At 44.6% G+C, this 20,824-nt stretch overlaps 1 pseudogene; it reads right to left on the bottom strand.

The window, feature by feature from the left end:
• Positions 1-19,216: 19,216 nt before the first annotated feature.
• On the bottom strand, positions 19,217-20,285 carry LOC140525217 (surfeit locus protein 6 pseudogene; annotated as a pseudogene).
• Positions 20,286-20,824: the final 539 nt, after the last annotated feature.

Here is a 20,824-nt window from a genome sequence, read left to right as displayed (position 1 = left end):
CACTCTTCTCTCCTTGCCTCTCTCTCCCCTCAAAATTGTGCAATTCTTTGCGGGCTCTTCCTTTAAAGTGGACTTTATTGATCTCTCTTATGTTCCTATAGCCTAGACTTCCCCCTGTATTCTGCCTTCTTTTAAGGAGACATTGCTTTACAGCAAATAATTTCATTTAAAAAAGAGAAAATATTCTTCCAAACCAATCAATACATCAGGAAAAGCACACATCTTAAGAAGGTGTACAGATAACACACACACAATCTGACATTGTATGTAATGTTCACATGCACAGCCTCCCCCCTCCCCTTTCTTCCCTGTAGATTCCGGGTCTTTGTTATTTGACATTTTGAGGGATTCTTTTGTGAAGTTTCTTTTTTCCATTTACATTGTGGGGAAAAGGGGAAGGGAATGAGTCTTAGATTCCTCATTTATAAAATGAGGGGGCTACACTAGGTTCATTGCCCCACATCCAGGTTAAGGATCCTCAGATATACAAGAGGTAAGTCAGAGAGATTCAAAGCCAGGAGTTCTGTGGACAGGGGAGTTCATTGCAAATCATGGCGATCAAGGAGGACTTCCTGGGAATGGTGGCATTGAGTGGGGCTTTTCAAACTCTACACAAATTAAATTGAGAAGAGCATCCAAGCCAGAGCCCCTGTCTCCAACCTCCCTCTGCACACCAAAAAAAAAAAAAGGAAAAAGAAAAGAAAAAAAATCTTAGAACAAAGTTACTCAAGGTAAGGCCAACTCTCCAAGATAGGCTTTAGCTGCTTAGATAAAGGTTCTTATCTTTCTTTCCCCCTAATTAAATAATTACCGCCTTCCTGCTCCTTTATTGTTTTTAGCCCACTTCAGCCCCAGAAGATCCAGTTATTCTCCTATTTTAATGAGATAGCTTGTCTTCCCCTGGAGACAAGACTACTTGGTGGAGTTGTAGGAGGCTCTGGGCCTGACTCTCCCTCAAAGAAAGGAGTGAACTGCTCACATGTGGAGGCCGTCCAGTCAGGTTAGGCCTCCCCCAGAGGCAGGAAGTGGTCACAGCCCTTGTGTCAGGGCATCCCGGGGTGCCCTTCTCCCAAAGTCTGCTTCTAATCCCAGAAAGTCTCTGCCCTTGGTCAGCTTAAATCTACCTTCCTCTCTCTCTGATTTGGGAATCACAGCTGACAAGGTGTGTTTTCTTGTTAGTATAGACAATGCAGACCACAGTGTGGTAGTGTAGTAAATAGAATGCTGGACCTAGCGGCAAGAAAGCCTGCCTTCATCTGACACTGACTGTGACCCTTGGCAAACCACTACCCTCTCTGGGCCTCAGGCAGCCCTCTAAAACTATCAGTTATCCATAATTTGTGGTCTGGGAAATTATAGATCCTTCATGTACTGCCGGGGCCTGGGGCAGGGAGGGGAAGTATTGGGGGAGGGGATTTTATAGCCATAGTCTTGTGGGCTTAACAGACAATTCTCTGTAAATTACAGAGAAGATGCTGATCTTCATTGGTGGTGGGAAGTCCCATACCAGCGGATCCTTCCTCCTCTCCCACTCCCCCACCCCCCCAAACTACAAAACACCTAATCTAACTACCTGGCACTGAGGGACCTGCTACAAACTGCCTTTGAAGAAATACTCATTTACAGCTGGGAAAAAATCCATAGAGCTGATCTAGGGCAGATGAGGAAACTGAGGTGGGAACAGCAGGAAAAGAGGGGACTTGGGTTCATAGGATCACAGACAGAGCTGGAAGGAACCTTTAAGCATCTGGCCCAACCCTATCTGGGACCAGAATCTCCCTAGAAGACACCCATGTTTTGCTCTAAGACCTCTAGCAACATCCCCACCCACCCCCAGGCAGCCCTTTGGGAAGCTGGCATTGCTCCTACTACACAGAGTCCTTCTTGCCCAGGCCTCCTGGCTGTGTTCTCTGGGACCTAAGGAGTACACCCTGAACTCCTCTGCCACCTGGTGGCCTCCTGACATATCTGAGGGTGGGGGAGAATGAAAAACAGAGGCAGGATCAGCTTTGCATGTGCACCCACAAAGTCGAGGCCTGTTGAGGAACCTGGAGCTGCCCAAGATTACCAATAAGGGCCCCCTTCTTAATGTGACTTGGGGGCTTGGGCCCTTCCACTGTCTCCAGAGAGACATGGATAAACAGGCCAGGGGCTCCTGGTTCTGTTTCCTCAGGAACCTGCGACCCCACTGGGCTGATTTAGGGAATCTGCCTCTAACAGACAGAAGCACAGGGCACCTGGAGGCTGGGCTGAGGACCAACTCACAGGGTTCATCTTCAGGAAGCTATCACCTTGTAACAATAACCTGAGACAGGTATTGTCTCCCTTCCCTCCTCTCCTCCTCTCCCATCTCCCCTTCCCTCCTCTCTTCTTCTCTTTCCCTCCCATCACTCCTCCCCCTCCCTCTTCCTCTCCTCCCATCTCCCCTTCTCCTTCCCTCCTCCCTCCTCGCCTCCCTCCTCTATTCCTTGGCTATCACCAGTTATCATACTGGCTTTCTGGGTGTGTTTCATCAACTTAAAATGCTGCTCACACACAGCGGGCCTTTGCCTTCTAGTGCCGTTCTTTTGTGTTAAATTACCCAGAAGCACTTGAATATTGATAGCTGTTATTGTGGAAATTGAGAACTTCACCTGATTTCTTTTTCCCCTTTTCAGACGACACTTAATGGGAAGCCCCATCCTCTGGCAAGCCCCCTTGGGAAGCCTCCAGTACCTAGTCCAGCCCCTGCTTTTCTGACAGGGGTCATACAGTGAAGTCTCCCAGACCTTGACACTTAGCCTTACTCATTGCTGCCTATTGTTAATTAATTCAGAAGTTGAGGGAGGAGAGTGACCTGTTTCAGTAGGTGGAATTCCCACCCTGGGGCTGCTCTACACCAACATCTTCTCAGGTCTAGTGATACCTCGGATAGGGTGCCTGGCCTGGAGTCTAGAAGACCTGAGTTCAAATCTGTCCTTCCTACCTGTGTTTACCCTGGGCAAATTACTTTACCTGCTTGCCTCAATTTTTTCATCTGTAAAATGAGCTGGAGAAGGAAATGGCCAACCCCTTTGGTGTCTTTGCCAAGACCCCCCCCCCACCAAAAAAAAGGGGGGTCAAGAAGAGTCGGATCTGATTGAACATCAACAACAAACACTTAATTAAATCCTTCACTGACATCCTCCTCTGTGCTAGGGAGGGGAGCCTGCCATCTTTCCTACCAAACTAGAAATGACATAAGTTCCTCTGGGGTCAGGTTGGGAGGCTCAGCACCAGCCTGGCAGCCATCGAAGACTCTGGCCCTAGTGGTGTCCAGAGACTGTCACTCAGTGAGAGACAGGCTGCCATCTGTATGGGAAGGCTGGGTGTAAACCAAGATTGCCAGGCTTCAGGCTTGATTTGGCAGGTAAAGGGGAACCAGAGAAGGTGTTGGAGCAGAGGTTTAGTTCCCCTCTCTAGCCCTCACACCAGCACTTGGCAGTGGTGTGCACCTTCATTCAGAAGGTCATCAGTCCACATTTATTAAGCCCTTACTGCGTGCAGAGTGCTGTGTGTACATGGTCTCGCGGGAGACACTAAGTGGAGCCATGGAACTGAAATATCATTTTTCAGAGGCCACCTAGTTCAGTCCTCTCATTTTACAGATGGGGAAACTGAGCCCTAGGGAGGTAAGTGAATTGCCCAAGGTCACACAGTAAAATCTGAGTTAGGATCTGAACCCAAGGCTTCAGTTTATAAGCATGAACTGAGCATGAGGCTTTGGGCTAGGCAACAGTTGTAGCCATAGGATCCTAACTTAGAGCAGAAGGGTCCTTGGCAATCCTCTTATCTAAGACTGTCATTCAGGAGAGATAATTTCTATTGTATAAGAGATTCAAAAATGAGATGGATGGACAAGACCCTTAGCTCCCCTGGGCCTCCTTCAGTTTCCTTATCTGTAAAATGAAGGGGTTCTAATAACTGACCTCTGAGGTCCCCTCCACCTCTAGAGCTACAACTCTGGGACCTTTTGGGCCTCAATTTCCCCAAGACTTTTCCAGGGTCATGCTGCTGGTCAGTGTGAGTTCGGATTCAAGCTCATGATTTCTACTGCATCTCAATCAAACCAGACTTTTCCTGTTTACGTAGTGCAGTCTGGACAGAGTGCTGAGTTTGGAGTTTCCGAGGGGCAGATTCAGATCCTGCTTCTGCTCCTTCCTAGAGATGAACCTCTGGGAAGGTCTAGGTCCCAATGGCCACAAATGTCAATAGATCCCATTTCTTGGACTGGGGGCTGCTCTGCCCTGGGTACATGAAGGGATCTGTCTCTGAACTCTATGGGGTCTAGCTGGGGAGACATTAGAAAAGTAAACAGAGGCAGGCACTTACCTCGAGTGTCTGAGACTCAGAGGTGCTGGATTTTGAGGAGGTGCGGCTCTCCCTTTGTCAATAAATTTGGGTTTTTGGGGGTGGGGGTGGGTAGGATTTCTCAGTTAACTGCGTAAGAGCGTAGCACACGTTTCTCTTTGGGTCTTGCCCTCATCAGTGAGACTGGGCTTTACGTCAAACAAGCTCAGCGTTACTGGGGAAATGAATCCACCCCCTAACGTCGGACATCCCGAGGTGAAAGATAAAAGGTTGGAAGGTTCCCGCTGAGTCAGCCCGAGCCCCCTCCTCCTCACTCCCGGGGCACACACCTCTCTGTGTTTCTTAATTTAATGATTCCGGGACCTGCGTTTCAAAGACTGTTAGGAGGAACCGAGATGGGGCTGCGGGGATCTCTTTGAATTACCCCGAGTTCTGAGGCGACAACACGTTTCTACAGTTTCAGAGGCTTCCGACAAGAGGAGCCATCCCATCTCCGGACCCCTGAGGATGTGCCCCAGGCGTCCCATCGCAGGTCGACCTCGCTTTAAGAAAACCCGTGGGAGACAAATCCCAACTGACCCAGCTGCCGTCTCTTTCCAATGCCTCCTCAGGGTGTGAAGGTGACCTTGGGGATTCGGAGGATCTGCCAGCCCAGCAAAAGCCCATGGAGGTCCCAGGACGCCGGGAGGATTTTGAGCATTGAGGAACCTCTATAGTGGCTTCGGGACTCTTCTTAGGACTGTGCCCCTCTCCTCCCCGAAGTCTGCTTGAGCAGTGCTACCCAGTGGTCAGCACCAGTCTCCGAGGCCTAATCCTACCTCCTAAGCCAGGTCCACCCAGACCCCCTCCACCCAGGGCCTGGTGTGCACCCTTTCCCTGTCTTTCTTCATCTCTCTGTCTCTCTTGGATACTTTCCTTCAATTTTCCTAGTCTGTGACGTGCATCCTCCCAGTTGAGGATGCACCAGGAAGGAAGAAACTTTCTATCTGTATCTCCAGTACTCAGGCTAGACCTGAGCCTCAAACTAAGTAATTTAATAAACATTGAATTAGATCTGGAGTTGGAGACAGCAGCTGCATCACTGACTACGTGGGTGACCTTGTGGACCTCAGTTTCTTCATCTGTGAAACAATTTGGGGTGGGATGTTGGGCTAGATCACTGGTGTCAGACTCCAATAGGAAAGGGGCCACAAAGCCATCACAAGGACCTCTGCATGCCCCAGACTGACTTAATTTTAAAATGTCATATTATCTTTATTTTGATATTTTAAAAATTTATTTTGTTAAATATCTCCCAATGACACTGTAATCTCATTTGGAATGCACTGGGAGTATGACCAGACACCTGCTGCCCATGCGCCCCGTGGGTGACACCTGTGGATCAGGTGATGTCTGAGGTTGGGTCAAGCTCTAAATTTAGGATTCCATGAAATTGCAAGACCCTTCTGGGTGCTTGGGAAGAGCAGAATGTTTTGTCCCTCCTTCTTTTCCTCCCTCCCTCTTACCCTCCCTCCCTCCCTCTCTCAATTGTAGCCAACATGGTGGGTCTTAGCAAAGGGTAGTCCCCAATGGGATTGACTTTCTTTAGGAAATAAGACAGGAGGCTCTCTACATTCCAAACCATCCTGTCCCTTGGAAACCTCACTGACCTTTAGATATGGCAGATTTAAAATGCAAAAGATTAACGGTTGACTCCTCTAATCCAAGGTGAGGATGCTCATCACTATGCTGGCTGCAGGATGGTGAATTCAGCGGTTATAGCAGCTCTAAAAGCCTGTTTACAGGGTCATGGTGCTGTTCAGACCAGTAGGTGCTGAGGGTTTGTTCACGGGATGAAAACTGGAATCTCAAAATATCAAAGGCACACAACAGAAGGAAAAGGAGGGTGCTGGCTACCCATTCTGTCAGTAGATTTGCTACAAAGTCTTTACACGAGCCACCTATTGGAGCTGGACTCAAAGACCAGAAGTGAGGTGAGCTGGCCGGTCTTCGGGCTGGTGTCCCTTTTCCAGCTTTCTCTAAACTGGGGGTGAGGGGAGGCAGGATCTCAGACTTGACCTGAGGGCAAACTGCTCAGCGAATCTTTGACCTTGACCTTGGGAGGAAGTGGAAACCAATTCAAGCAAGCTGAACACTCAGAGTTTGAGAGACTGAGCAGCTGGGGCTGGAACAACCTCCCAGCTGAAGCTGAGATGCTAAACTCTTTCATCGTGGCTTGAGTCAAGTCCCTGCCAGATACCTACAGGGATGAGCCCTGGGGAGTTGTGCAGTGGCCATCTGAGATAGAGAACAGGCTTGGTAGGGAGACAGCCTTGGGGACTTTAGAGAACTGAGATCCTCTCCCTTAATGTTCTTCATACTGTTTGCTCCCTTACCCTGCCCATTTCCTAGCAGAGAACTGATTGCCAAGCCTGCCCAGCGGCTCCTGCCTCCCTTACCCCTTCCTGGGTTGGGCAGACCACTTTAAAATGTGATTTCTGTAAACAATACTGTTGTCAATGTTTTTCAGCCTATGGGCAACAGTAGATTAAAATTCAGATGGCCATCAGAGCCTGTGCCAGGTCTGCAAATTTAAATGCTAGTGAAGAGGCTGGGGTGGAGGGAGGGTGCCCGGAAATGAAACAGATGAGAAAATATTGACATTTTATAAACCCACTTTCAATTTTGCCAATGCAAATGGACTGGGGTTTGAGCAGCATATTTGAGAATCCAGTGCATCAGAGGTTGAAAGAGAATAATATTCAGGGCTGGCCTCCTCCTGAGACAGGAGGGGATCTGAAGCTCCAGGCTACAAGCTTGGTTAAGCCTTCTTTCACATCCAAACCACTGGCAACCACATTAGGGGGTGCACCAGGGTTTAAAAGAAAGCTCTGCCCCTGAGGGAGGTGTGAGCTGAAAGGAAGCTCCGCCTCCACTAAGGGAGGGAGAAGAAGGGAGCCGCGTGCAGACACTGATAATTCAGCCCACCTCTCTCACCATCAGAATACGCTTCCTGCATTTAAATAAAGGACCTCAATACCCATGTTTTACCTCTGCTCTTTGGAAGTCTTCAAGCACAGGCTGGATGACTACTTGTCTATGAGATGGAAGTGGGGATTCCTTTTAGTAGGAATGGGTCCTTTCTGGCTCTCAAATTCTGTGGTTCTATGACAAACAAATGCCTCTGTAATCATCTTCAGATTAGAGCTCCTGGTCCAACTCCCTTATTTTATAGAGGAAGAAACTGAGGATAAGTGACTCTGATAAGGTCAAATGGGTGATGCAGAAAGGGGGAAACAATCTATTGCAAAAGGAACTTTGTGTCTACCTCTACGCAGATCCCCTCCCTCCTAATACATCTGGTGCTTAAAGCAAGTTAATCCATTAAGGACGTGTTCTCATTATAACAAAAGACAACTTTCCCTGTACTCCATTCCAACTGTCTTTAGCTCAGTAGAAAAGTCTTCGAGAATTGTTTATGTCTCAGAAAGGTTGGCCAAGATTTGTCTGTGATACTCTGGGAGGTAGCAGAATTTGAACCCAGGTCTTTCTGATCCCCAATCTAATGCTACCCCTAATGCAATTCTGCCTTTCCCAGAGAGTATACTCTGAGCAGCTTGTGTTCTCTGCCTCCTCTCCATACTTCCTTAGGTGGCTTATAGAACTCTGTATTGGAGTCCCCAGATTGGCAATTTCTATGGATTTATTGGTGATCAATTGGTTCTCCTACAGGCTGTTTTGGGATCTGATTAGTGGCCTTCTATATTGTATTAGCTCCATAATAGAGAGGATAACCACATTTTACCTCCTTTGTCTCTGTATTAGTATTACAGAATTACTATTCAGCTTTAGAGTTATATAAATAGGGAGGCTTCGGTGGCTGAGAGAGATGGCAGAGACAAATCTGACACCTTCTCTATTCAATGTGACAGGAAGGAACAAAGAATTTCCCCTAAACTGGTTTTCTTTCCATAAGGTTCTTTTCTTTTCTTAAGAGGAGTAAGGGTGGGATATACTCATTCTTCCAGAAAAATCCATAAACTAAGTGAGTGATGTTACACAGTCCCAGTATGGTGGATGAATTCTCCTGAATCCATTTAGCCTTCAAGAGGTGTGGCCACAGAGGAGAGGGCTGCACTTGGAAGCAGGAAGATCTGGGTTCAAATTTTGCTCCTGGTACTTTCCAGCGATGTAATATTGGACCATTCACTTCCCCTCCCTGGGTTTGTTTCCTTAACTTTTAAAATGAGAGGTTGGCTTCAATCTTCCAGCCCTGAATCTATGTTCCTAATTCTTTCTCTGAATCTCAATTTTCTTATCTGAAAAGCAGAGAGAAGCTTACTACTTGCAATGCTTGTCTCATGGAGTTGTAGTGAAGTTTGAATGAAATCATATATGGAAAATGGGTTACACACTTTCAAGTGCTGTCTACATGCCAGTTAGGTTTATTAGAGTATCCACAAAGGGGAGGAAGGTTTGTGAATACCATTGGTGGAAGCAGCACCCGTAATGGGAAAATTATAGATTCTGGAAGAAGTGGAGGTGGAAATGGTAGCAGTGGAAAGTTGAGGCCACAAGGCTCAGCACTATTCTCTTGGGACACTAGAGTGGTGAATGCCAGGAGTTGGAGTTTATGGTGCCCACCTCTTCTGATGCTGTTAAGTTGACTTTGGAAACATATCCTACCTACAGCTGTCAAGACTGTTTAGTTTTTTTTTGTAGGGGAGCCCTAGAGATTCTGGGCTTCCTCTGAGGTTTCTTTCTGTATGGTGTATCATTTGGGACCCTGACTCCAAAGACCAAAGGCACAATGCACTGGAGAAGACAGCTACCAAAGGACCAGTTCTGAACCTCCCCTTCCTCTCCCCAACTCCCCAGAGCAGGGTAAATATAGGCTAATCTATCTTTACCTCTGTCTCCATTTCTGCCCCTGCCTCTATCTCTGTCACCAATTCTGCCTCCATCTTTACCTGTTTCCATTTCTAAATAAAAAATGTAACATGGCAGCCCCCAAAGCTAAGACATGGTGCAAGGATTTCCAACCTTTCTAATTCCCTACCCCTTGACTTTCAGTAACCCTTCCTTGTTCCCATTATTCAATTACAAAAGGAAATACATTATAAAGTGTCCCATGCATATGTGCCAATACAGACCACTTTATCCTGGAAGCTCACTCTGTCCCTGGACTTCACACATTGGATGCACCCTCTGCCCCTTCATTCTCTCCTGCTAATTCGATGACTCCTCCCAGAACCTCCATTTGAAAGGGGGCCCCAAGCCAGCCATGTCTTTATTCCTCTCCAGGTCTATTCTATTTTTTAGTTTTTCTACCCTTTTTAAAAATTATTACTAATTTATTTGTTTTCAGTTTTCTACAATCACTTCCATAAGTCTTATTTTATTCTCCTCCCTCCCTCCAGGTCTACTCTTGACCCTCCTCTCAGACTTTCTCTACCTTTTCCCTACTCTTGGCACCTTCATCTCTTTTCCCCTCCCGCTTTGGTGTGCTATCTTCACTAATTAGAATGAAAGTTTCCTAAGAACCTTTATTACTCTTAGAACCATATAACCAGCCCCAGTCTCTCTCCTGAACTTCAGTCTTGCTTCACTTGCATGTGCCATAAACATCTCAAACTCATCCTGTCCAAAATGAGGTTCATTGTCTTCCCTTCTAAACCCACATTTCTTCCAAATTTCCCCATTTCTGGGGGGCACAGCTACACTTCCAATCAATGAGGTTCATAGCCTTAGAGTCATCTCTATGTTTCCGTTTCCTTCTTAGCCCTTATCCAGAAAGTTACTCATGTTTGTCAATTTTTATCAGTTTCTTTTAATCTTGGTCAATTTTACCTTTACAGCATACATAAACTCCATCCATTTCTCTTACTTGAACCCCCCTCCCTCTTTATCTGTCACCTGGACTAATAGGGAAGTTTCTTAATTTGACTCATCTAAGAATCTCTTCTCACACCATTTCATCTTCTACAAAATTGCCAAAAGTCCTCCTGAAGCCCAAATCTGACACTTCCCCCCTTCTTTGGGACCAGCAATGGCTCCCAAACATGTCTAGCCTAAAATACAACTCTTTGGCTTGACATTTAAAGCACTTTAACTTTTGACTTCAATTTCCCTTTCCAGATGTAGTCAATCCAGTTCAATTAAATGAACATTTATTAAGCATTTGGTGTCCTTATGAAAGGCATTGTACTAGGCACAAGAATGCTGGAAACATAAATAAAATAATCTTTTCCCTAAAGGAAGTTACAAAGAACAGTTTTAAATAAGTGAAAGAATGGAGACAGACAGACAGACAGACAGACAGAGACAGAGAGGGACAGATGGACAGAGAGAGACAGAAAGGAGGAACAGAGATGGATAGAACATTCCTTCTCCACACACTCAACATTGTAGATGAACTGGGCTACTTGCTAGTTCATAAACTCAGCATTCCATCTCCCACCCTGTCACTTTGCCCCAGTCGCCTCTCTGAGCCAAGCACATATCACCTCCAAGCTTCTGTTAGGTCTCCACTCTGATGCCACATCTTAAGGCAAACTTTTTCTGATCTTTCAAGTTGCTCAGACCCCATCTCTCATCTTCCCCAAATTGCCACATATATACTTATCTGTTCAATTGAATCGAATTGACTACAACTAGTAATAAGGTGGCTAGCTATTATTCTCTTCCCAAATCTTCTCTAAACATCTGATCTAGTTCAAGCTAATAAGCATGAATTAGATGCCTTCTAGATGGAAAGAACTGTGCTGAGCATCAGGGATACAAAGATAAAGCAACAAGCAGTGCCTAACCCAGGAAACTTCCATTCTGTTAAGAGAGGGAGATGGTATGCAAATGGAAAGGGCACAAAACTATCCTCAAGCATTTCAAAAATGATCCTATGGAAGAAAGTGGAGGCTTGTTTTGCCTGACCCAGAGGACGGAGTCAGCACAAAGGGGACAGTCATAGAGAGGCACAGATGGAGCCATTGCCTGAAGCTCAAGAAAGGGAGATAAGCCCTCAGAATGCTTAGCTCCATGATGTAGAACTGGGAGCTAATGGGCGGAAGTGAAAGAGAGGTCGACCTGCCCCGCAGCAGGAGGGCTTCAGTTAATCGTTGGACGATCCTACCAAGTATGAAACTTGGGCATCAACCTTGTTTAGTCTTGGATCTTCATGCCTTCAAGTTAACAAAATTCAGATTGTCCAAACTCTGCATCTCTGGAGCTGCTCTATGTTTTAAAAGATTTTCTAGATCGAAGAATGACATCTCATTCTTGTTACACCTAGCCTCTCACCTTCCCCTCAACACAGCTGAGATTTTTCCAAAACACAGTGTGCCCTTTTCATTTCTCTGCTCCAGAAGAGCCAGAGTCCCTCTGTTGCCTCTAGGACAAGATAGACTCTTTGTTGACGTTGCTTTTTTACAAACTGAGTACAATCAGTACTTCAGGCTGATCACACATTACATTTCAGCCAAAGCAGCCTCATTACTGTTGGACATTTTTTGCTGATGGGATGTGTTATGTTCCCATCTTGTCCCATCTCTATGCCTTTGCATAGGTGGCCCCACAAACCTTCGGTGTGCTTTTTCTTTGACCCCTCCTTTACCTCTTGGAAATCTTAGCCCATCCCCCAGTTCCTTTCAAGTCTCCACTCATGTGCTATCTTTTCCCCTACCCCAAGCTAAGGGGTACCTGCTTCATTACAAAGGCTCCCTTTTTCAGGGAATTTTTCATTTTAGCAGGGAACAAAAAGTCTATCATCAGAGCAATGAATCTCTAATGTTGAACTTTCAGGATCAGTTAATCAGACAGAGGAGTTTCCCTTTAGCTACAGAGCTGTCTCAGAGTAACTCAAATCCTACCCCACAGGCAAGCAGTTATCTACTCTTGTCATGTGAAAAGTCATCCCTCCTCTCCCCTAGTTTCCCACTGAATGATCATAGAGGGATGAAAGACTCAGACTGGGAAAGGCAAGGAATTCCCATGGACAAAAGTTTGATCCTTGGAAGTTGTGATAAATACCTTTTGGGGAAAAGAACCAGGCTGAGTCATGCTGATGCTAAGATGGAAATAGAACCTGGGAACTCAAGACTCAGGGGAGTTCCTGTTCTTTTCAGCCATCTTTACACTTGGGGGCTTTCATCTTGGCTACCATTCAGTTGAGCACTGGGCTTTCTCTGTCAGCTTATCATGTTTCTACATGTGTTTACTCCTGGCTGGCTTTCCTATTTCATTGTACATAAATATTTGTGCTCTCTTTTACAGGCTCTCTCATCATTGGAATTAAGTGAATGGGGTAAAATCCCAGTGCATACAAAGATTTTTAGTAATGCAGCAGTCACTGAAGTCATCTTTAAATTTCAAGTCTCTGTGGGATATATTTCCCATAGATTTTACCCAATAGATCCAGATGCTTGGGGAAATTCATCTCAGTGGGCCAAGAATTTCAATGGAAGAATATGGTATGGATATCATTGACCTTTAAAGGGGAGCCTCAGTTTTCAATTTTATTATATATTTAAGATCCAATAAGAAAAAAAAAAAGAACCTACCTATACTTCCTTTCTCCTTTTCCCTGGTCGATCTCTTGTATGTCACCTAGCTTACAGTCTTTACAGTTTTGAAGAATGAATAAGAATGAAATGAGTGGAAAAATCAAGGATAGTCTGGAATAAGTTCATAAACTTCATCTTATATCTCCTAGGTAAAAAGAAGTGGCCCAGAGAAGTCATATTTTTCCATTAGTGAGGGGAGGTAAAAGGGAGGAAAAAATTTGTGTTCATTGAACAAAAATTAATTTAAAACAAACACAGAAAAAGAAGGCACTTGGTATGATAAGCCTGGAAGTAATGATTGATGAATGAATGAATCAATTATCAACAGGCATTTATTAAATACCATCAGGTCTAGTTCAATCCCTGGAGATACGAAAACAAAAATGAAAAGTTCCTGCCCTCAAGGAGCTTATATTCTAAAGAGCAAGGCAACATGTCCATTGATAGAGATACAAAATAGATACTGGGTAGCCTTGAGCCTTGAATGAAATGGACCATACCTTAATGAGCACCGACTTCCTGGTTATGATGTGAACTTCACAATAGATAAGTCAGTCATGGCAATGATAGTTAACTATCTTCGAGGTCTGTAGAGCTCTCTCTCTCTCTCTCTCTCTCTCTCTATATATATATACATATATATAGATATAGATATAGATAGATATATCACAGTAGATTATCTCATTTGAGACCCAGCAACAAAGGCTGAGTGGAAGCCAGATGGGCATCTTGACAGCTGCCCTGCTTGGGGGCAGTATCTATCCCTGGATCCAGAGCAGACTTCATTCCCTGAGTCTTCTACTTCCTTCCTGAGAAGCTCCAACAATAGTTGATAAATGTTTAACAGCCAGGCTCTATGGAAAAAAAGGTCTGAACACATTATTTTAAATTTAATCTGCATTATTAATACTTTCTAAAGATGAGGTAATCATCAAAACCAAACAATACACCAAACCCTGATTTGTAATGAATGCTCACACAGAACATGTAAAAATCAGCTCTCAGGAGCTGGTGAGAGCTGGCTCCATGTCCCCTTTAGACTATACTCTTTCCACACTGATGGATCTCTCCTTTCCCCTTTACTTTCTTATATTACATGGGGGTAGCTAGGTGGTACAGTGTATAGAGCACCAGTGCAGGAGTCAGGAGGACCTGAGTTCAAATCTCACCTCAGACACTTGACACTCACCAGCTCTGTGACCTTGGGCAAGTCACTTAACCCCAATTGTCTCATCCTGGGTCATCTCCAGTCATCCTGATGAATATCTGGTCACTGGATTCAGATGGTTCTGGAGGAGAAGTGAGGCTGGTGACCTGCACAGCCCTCCCTCACTCAAAACAAAGTCAAGTGCAAGTCATGTCATTACTTCTCTGATGGCATGGTCTTCTTCAGCAACCAAGGACGAACACACTTATGTTACATGGACTTGTTTAGTTACGAATGCATTTACCCCTTCTATTCCCAAATGAACAGAAGCTCCCTAAAGGCAGTCACTGTGTTGTTTTTTTTCCTTGGCATTCTTAGTGTCTAGTATGATGCCTTACACATAGCAGGTGCTTAATAGATCTTTCATTGAATTAAATTGATTAGTCGGAACTGACACTACCTTAAAGCCCAGAGTTAAGTCCATCTCACAATAAAACCCTAGGGGAAGACATTAATTGAGGTGTTCAACAAATGGACAAAATCCATGACCTGTCTTTAGTACGACTGAATTTGTCAAGATATCTCCCCTGGGCTCACATGTCAAATCTTCTGTGTCTCCACGGGCCTATCACCCCAATATAAACCACTCGCGAGACCTGGAGCTTTGGGGCCATGAGAACTAGGTTTTTCTTTGGAAGTCATTTTCTAACATCTTCTCCAACTCAAGGTCTTCCCTGGGAACACCAGAGTTAACCTTATGTTTATCTTCACCAAAAAGTGGAAGAATCTTAAGCATGCATGTAAATGCTCAGACTGACAATACATGGTCAATAGGATAAGCTTTATTTAACCCAATAGAATAGAACCAAAAGGGATCACACTTGAGTCCATGAACAATCATGGACTTCCTTGTGGACGTATAGAGTCCACAATCTCCTGGTACCATTGAAAGCATAGGTTAGCCCTCCTTGAGGCCTCAGCTCTTAATAGGCTTAACCAGCACCAGGCTAGGTCCCCTGGTTTATTCTTCTATAGCCTTTGTTCTGGGTGGGAAGGGTAGATGTGTGCTTGCTGTTCTGATTTCTTGGCACCATTTTTCTCTCATAGTGATAGGGGCTGGTAGTATGCCAGGTTCATCTCACACAAGACTCGAACCTCCAAGCTTTTGTTCTTCATGGCTATTAGTGGGAACAGAGAGCCTACCTTATTCAGAACATCCTTGACTCATAGGATTGGTTGGCTGGTCCTAGAACCTTCTCACTTGGCAGAGATCAAGTTGAATTGATCAGAAAGGCCTGAATTCAAATCTAGGCCCAGATACCTGGTCAAATTACTCAATACTTCAGTTTCCTAATCTGTAAAATGGGATTTAATAACAGTATATACTTTATAGGGTTGTGAGAATGAAATTAAATAATATTTTTTAAGTGTGTTAGAAACCTTCAGATTTCATATAATGATGTTGTTGTAATAAATTAGCAGAGCTAAATTCAGGCCTCCAGTTTTACCGTATCATCAATAACATTAGATTCTATACAGCATGATTGGCGAATTATACTTAAATTAATGCCTGGGCTGTCTTGTGCTGGTGGGAGAGAGAATCCCCTGGGATCCAAAACAAAATGTATGGCACTATGACTTGTTAGTTATATTTTAGGGGGTGGGAAATTGGTCCAGGAAGAGGGAATTTTGCTTGAACTCTGAGGTTCTTTCCCAAAATGGAGATGCTCTAAGCTAATCTCCCTCTTCCAAACCAGAACCGAGAAAGGATTAGTTCACTGGGTTATGTCCAAGGGAGGCAAAGTCATCCAGGCATGGGGCTGGGGTTGGGCAGTCAAGCCACATAGGAGAGTTAACCCAAAGTGCATAGAGTTATGGTGGGAAATGCTCTGCTACTTAGTATGTGATTCTATAAATTCAAAGATTCTTGTATTAAAAAAATGGGAGAGGCTTCCTACCTAGAAATGTGACCTTGGCATAACCCTTTTTCTTTCTGAAAACAGAGGAGCAGATGATTCCTAAGGCCTTTTCTTGCTTTGACATTCTACAATTCTATGGTAAAGGGCATCGATTTTGAAAGAGGGATGAAAACGTGTAGGGAGGAAAGAGAAGTCAATTAATAGCAGTATTTGCAATGAGGGACCTGGCTCTTTGGTCCTCTCTCCCTCTCTATCATCCCACAGTAGGTTCTCAGAGAATATAAATCAGGCCGATTGATGGATGATAACAATTAGTTCTCTGACCACACAGGAAAGCAAACCCTTGCCTCATTCTTATGGTTTACCTCTGATCACAGGCCACAATTTACCAGCCACAGGAATCTCCGTTTGTAGACCTCAAGATGAGAAAAAGCAAACTAGAGATTTCTTCCCTAGGTCTCTCAGCATCCATTCCACAGAGGAGAGAAAATGCCTTCTGAAATGTCTTTTACATAAGCCACCTTGAATGTTTCCAAAGTGACAGCCCTGGATTGTGGTTTTGTCAGCAACTAGCCATGTGGTGTTTCCTTGTATTGCTCCGTTAGAATGGAAGCTTTTTGAAGGTAGAAGTGGTTTCATTCTTTGCCATTGTATCCTCAGAGCCCAGTATAGTACCTGGTACACACAGGGGATTAAATAGTGCTTGTTGACTGATTGCTTCTGTGGACTCATTTTCTTCTCCATTGTTGGTCTTTGGAAATCTCATGGTCTTCCTTGGTTGGATTCTCCCAAAGACCTTGTCTTCTATACCTATGTCACCTTTAATTGCTGTGTTTTTCCACTTGGCAAAGAAACAAAGTGTTTTCTGACTGAGGGAGTTACTGGGCACTATTGGGCTTCTCCTTGTAGCAACAGTTTTACATTGGCTAAATTTCTCTTAGAAATGATGATAACCTTCAAATCTCAGCTAAAATCTCACCTCCTGGAAGAAGCTTCTCATCATCACCACTAATCCTGGCGTCTTCCCCCATGACTATTCCCAATTTATCCTGTATGTATCACACTTGAACCAGTTGTTTTCACGTTGTGTCTTCCATTGGACCTTAGACAGGGACTGTCTTTTGACTTTCTTGGTATCCTCAACACTTAGTTAAGTACCTGACACAGAGTAGGTGCTCAATAAATATCTCTCAACTTAACATAAGTATTTCTTATTTTTCAGTGTCAAGAGGTTACTTAGTTTGAGTTGAAAGCATTTTATTTTATTTTACTTTTCACTGTGTCATCTCATCTTTCTCTTTCTAATTTTATGTTCATTTTAACCTTTTCATACCTAGTTGTTGGTTTGACTGCATACAGACAAATGATTCTGAAATCACTCAGTCAACATTTAATGACCACTATGTTGTAGTCACTGTGCCAGATTCTGGGGCTATGAAGATGAAGGAACTTACAGTCTAATATAAAAATAGACACCAAACATACATAAAGTGGAATTTCTAAAATTCTAAACTAAACAGACACCAAATAAAAAGATTAATTTCACATATGGAGTAGTACAGAAAAAGAGGATTCTACATGAAACTGTGAATCTCTATTGTGCTTAGTTTGCTTTTCTTTGAGAGTATATGATAAATGCAACATGTATCTTACAAAATGAACACAAAGAAGTGATAGGATGGAGGGTGTTGGCTTCTGGGAAGACTATGAGCAGAAAATACTTCAAGATGCAGATGGTTGAGCTGAGACTTGAAGAAAGCTGGTGATGACTCCTACATCAGTAATCAATTGCTTCCCATTTACTAAGACAAGATCTATTTCATTTGCCTTCCCCTTCAAAACTGCCTTGTATTTATTTTATATTTATCAGTCAGTCAACAACATTTTTTTTTTTTAGAATTTAATTGTTTATTCTAAAACCTCCAAATACAATTATATCCATCCTACATGACATCCAAGAGTGTAGGACTCCTTTCACCTAGGAACTCCTTGGGTAGAGGGTCTTGACCAGCAAGACCCTCATCTCAGAAGCAATGAATGAGGCAGGAGGCAGGATGTAAGGCAACTGTTTATTCAGCTGAGAATCAGGGTTTTTAAAGGCTGTAACCGCAATCACGTGCAGGCTGAGCTTATCCCATTACTTCACTATCTCATGACTTACCCACATCCTTGTGCCTGAAGCAAGTAACGAAGCTTATCTTGCTCCTGAAGCTAGTTCCTGAGTTCCCAGACCCAATTGCAACTTTTCTGCAAAGAACGTCAGTATCTGCAGGAAGATCAGGTTCCAGGGTCATGGAGAGCTTCTGCCAGAGTTTGAGTAAGCACAAGTCCCACAGGAACAGGCTTTGCCTCAGCTATGGCCTTGATCACGGGACTCGCACTCCCCTTAGCCCTCTACACAAGAGGTTGGTCCAGCAGCTCCTACAGTGGTAATTGGGAGAGGGAAAGGTAGGTAAGGGAGTTAACCGAGTTCTCCATTTGACTTTCCAGTGGGACTATTCAATCCAACTGATGGCCAATATGTCTCCTGGAAGTAGATACTGAAGAAATTCTTAAATCAGTCCTGCATCATGGAACCACCATTTGTCTTAAGATTTAACAACTATAACTCTAACGGAGATTCACAGTTTCATATACAATCCTCTTTTCCTCTTCTTTTTTCTAATATGGAAAATGTTTATGTTTGCTGATGCTTGTCTAGTTCACAATAAAAAAAGATTCAAAAAAAAATTTTTTAAACCTGGGTAAAGAGATTATTCTGTTGGCTTCTCTAGAGTCCAAGAAGTTCAAGAAATCCACAAGCTGTCCTATACTCTTGGCCAGTTACGTGAACTTCCTACAGGACTGGAGAACCTACAAGCAGCCCCTATACTATACACCTTTCAGGGTACTGTGCAAGGCTGGGATAGATGTCAGGCTCTTGTGTCACCCAGATCAGGGGTCCTAGAGATGGGCTGAAGGTTATTGAGAAGTGAGGCACGGGGAGAGGATGGAGGGGAGGGAAAATAAGGTACCAGAAGTAACCCCCATGCACAGACAGGTATGAGGATAGCATTAAGCCAAAGGGTTTATGAAAGACTTGAGCAGTGTCTTAAGAAACTCCTTGAGGACGGACTAATTTTTAGTTTCTGTCACTGAAGCTTCAGTTCCTGGCATGTTCCACACATAGCAGGCACTTAACAAACTCGACCCTCTCTCTGCTGCATGGGGCAGCCATAGGCAGGAATCCAGAGTGGAGAAAAAACGCATGACTGCTGTTAGGGAGATAGGGCTCCTTGAGTCCCTCAGTTGAGCCCAGCCTTCTATAGGTCCTCAGGCAGGATGTGGCCCTTCTCGCGAGCCTTGGCCTTGCGACACTCTATCTTGGCCCCTTCTTGAGCGGGTTCCGGCGCCACTTGTCTGGCGGCTGCTGTATCTTCTCTACCACATGGGCGATGCCCTTCTCCCCATGCCTCTTTCTCTGGGCCCGGTGCTTCTCCTTGTATTTCAAGGCTGCCTTCAGAAGCACCACGTTGTTATGGATTTTCACGCCTTCTGCCTTGTCCATTCTGCATATGTCCATTTCATTTTGGTCTCCATCTCTCTTGCCTTCTCCTTATCCTGTTCCCTCAGCTCCTCCAGCTTGTTCTTGTGGACCTGCACATGATCCAACAACTGTTTGTAGTTCTTTCTCGTCAGGGGCATCAAGTTCCCCTTCACACTCTGCCTGTTTTCCTTCTTCTTCTAGGCCTTACTGACTGGCCCCTTGCTTACTTCCAACTTGTTGAACACCAGTTTGGTCAGGCCTTGAGGATCCTCCTTTGGGGGCTCTGGGTTAACCTCCTTGACTTCAGCTTTGACTTCTTCGGCCTTGGCTGCCTTCTCCTTGGCCCTGAGCTCTTTGTGTTTCCACTTTTTCCTCTCTCGTTCCTGTTTCTTCCTCTAGCTCTTCTCCAGGGCTGCGGGAGACAGATCTTTGGTCTGGCCCTGACCACTGGCCTCCTGTATTTTCTCGTGTAGCCTCTGGCACTGAATGTCCATGGCTAGGAAGAAGCCCGGCTTGCTTGCAGGAACTACGGAACCTCCACAGGAGCTAGAGCCTGCCTTCCCCGCCGAGATTGCAGGTTTCTTGGTGCTAGGAGCTTCAGCTTGCTTGTTGTCAGAGGGCTTATACTAGACTCCCTTGGCCTTTTCATCCTGCTTCTGGAACTTCTTTTTCTGTTCCTTCTTTTTCTTCTTCTTTGAGGGTCCACTGGTTTCTAGATCATCAGGTTTGGGAGCTCGTTTTCATTTCTGTGGCTCCAATGTCTTCTGGGAACAGATTTTCTTAGCTAGATTCTTCAGGTAGAACTCTTTGGCCACTAGTGACGCCATTGGGAAAGGGAAGGAATTACCGAATCCTGTTGGAAAACCTCAACTGCCCCTTCAGAGGCATAGAGTTTTTCCACTGGTCCTGGACCAGGCTCTGGAAGGCGCCCGGTCATTTCTCTCCTGGGAAACTCACATGGGCAGGCCAGTCAACGACATTTGTTAAGTACCTACTGTGTGCCAGGCACACTGCACTGGGGATATCAAAGAAAGATAGAAGATATTCCCTGCCCTCAAGGAGCCCACATTCTAATGGTGGGGAGGAAGACAAACCACATCTGACATCCAGGATGAATTGGAAAATCATCAGCAGAGGGAAGGTTTGTACAATAAGAGGGGTTGAGAAAGGCTTTTTGTAGAAGAGAAGATTTTAGCTGGAACTTGAAGGAAGCCAGGGAACCCTGGAGGTGGAGATGAAGAGACAGAATGATCTATGCATGGGGAAAAGCAGAGAAAATGCCTTTAGTATGTAACACATAATATATGTGTACATGGTACATACTTATATGTATGGTTATATACTGAGCATATTTCTGTACATACAT

The sequence above is a fragment of the Notamacropus eugenii genome, chromosome 1 (assembly GCF_028372415.1).
Source record: "Notamacropus eugenii isolate mMacEug1 chromosome 1, mMacEug1.pri_v2, whole genome shotgun sequence".
NCBI lineage: Eukaryota > Metazoa > Chordata > Mammalia > Diprotodontia > Macropodidae > Notamacropus > Notamacropus eugenii.
The sequence above is the reverse complement of the archived record's forward strand: the minus strand, read 5'-3'. Positions and strand labels throughout refer to the sequence as shown.